Source organism: Bombus pyrosoma, unplaced genomic scaffold (assembly GCF_014825855.1).
Source record: "Bombus pyrosoma isolate SC7728 unplaced genomic scaffold, ASM1482585v1 HiC_scaffold_4726, whole genome shotgun sequence".
Classification (NCBI taxonomy): Eukaryota; Metazoa; Arthropoda; class Insecta; order Hymenoptera; family Apidae; genus Bombus; species Bombus pyrosoma.
The window spans coordinates 2,244,216-2,245,790 of record NW_025219986.1 but is presented as its reverse complement, the minus strand read 5'-3'; positions in this window follow the sequence as shown (position 1 = coordinate 2,245,790).

Here is a 1,575-nt window from a genome sequence, read left to right as displayed (position 1 = left end):
ACGTTATACGCTATATCGTAATGCTACATAACGTTATACGCTATAAGGTAATACTGCATAGCGTTATACGTTATATCGTAATGCTACATAACGTTAAAAGATATATCGTAATAATATATGACATTATACGTCATAAGGTAATACTATATAACGTTATGCGATATATCGTAATACTACTTAACGTTATACGTTAGATCGTAATGCTATATAACGCTATAGGTTATATCGTAATACTATATGACGTTATACGTTATAAGGTAATACTACATAGCGTTATGCGTTATAACGTAATAGTATATAACGTTATACGTTATAAGGTAATACTATATCGTTATACGTTATATCGTAATGCTACATAACGCTATACGTTATATCGTATTACTATATTGTTATACGTTATAAGGTAATACTACATAACGCTATACGTTATATCGTAGTACTATATAACGTAATACGCTGTAACGTAATGCTACATAACGTTATACGTTATATCGTAGTGCTACATAACGTTATACGTTGTATCGTAATACTACACAACGTTATACGTTATATCGTAATGCCACATAACGCTATACGTTATATCGTAATGCTACATAACGTTATACGTTATATCGTAATACTACATAACGTTATACGCTATATCGTAATGCTACATAACGTTATACGCTGTAAGGTAATACTGCATAGCGTTATACGTTATATCGTAATGCTACATAACGTTAAAAGATATATCGTAATAATATATATCGTTATACGTCATATGGTAATACTATATAACGTTATACGATATATCGTAATACTACTTAACGTTATACGTTAGATCGTGATGCTACATAACGTTATACGTTATAACGTAACACTAGATGCGGTTACACGTTATCTCGTAATACTACACAACGTTATACGTTATATCGTAATGCTACATAACGTTATACGCTATAAGGTAATACTACACAACGTTATACGTTACATCGTAACGCTATATAACGCTATAGCTTATATCGTAATACTATATGACGTTATACGTTATAAGGTAATACTACATAGCGTTATGCGTTATAACGTAATAGTATATAACGTTATACGTTATAAGGTAATACTATATAACGTAATACGCTATAACGTAATGCTACATAACGTTATACGTTATATCGTAGTGCTACATAACGTTATACGTTGTATCGTAATGCTACATAACGCTATACGTTATATCGTAGTACTATATAACGTTATACGTTATAAGGTAATACTACATAGCGTTATACGTTATATCGTAGTACTACATAACGTTATACGTTTTATTGTAATACTACATAACGTTATACGATATAAAGTAATACTAGATATTATTAAACGTTATAACATAATACTAGATATGGTTACACGTTATATCGGAATACTACATAACGTCATACGTTATATCGTAATACTACGTAACGTTATACGTTATATCGTAATGCTACATAACGTTATACGTTGTATCGTAATACTACATAACGTTATAAGCTATATCGTAATGCTACATAACGTTATACGCTATAAGGTAATGCTGCATAGCGTTATACGTTATATCGT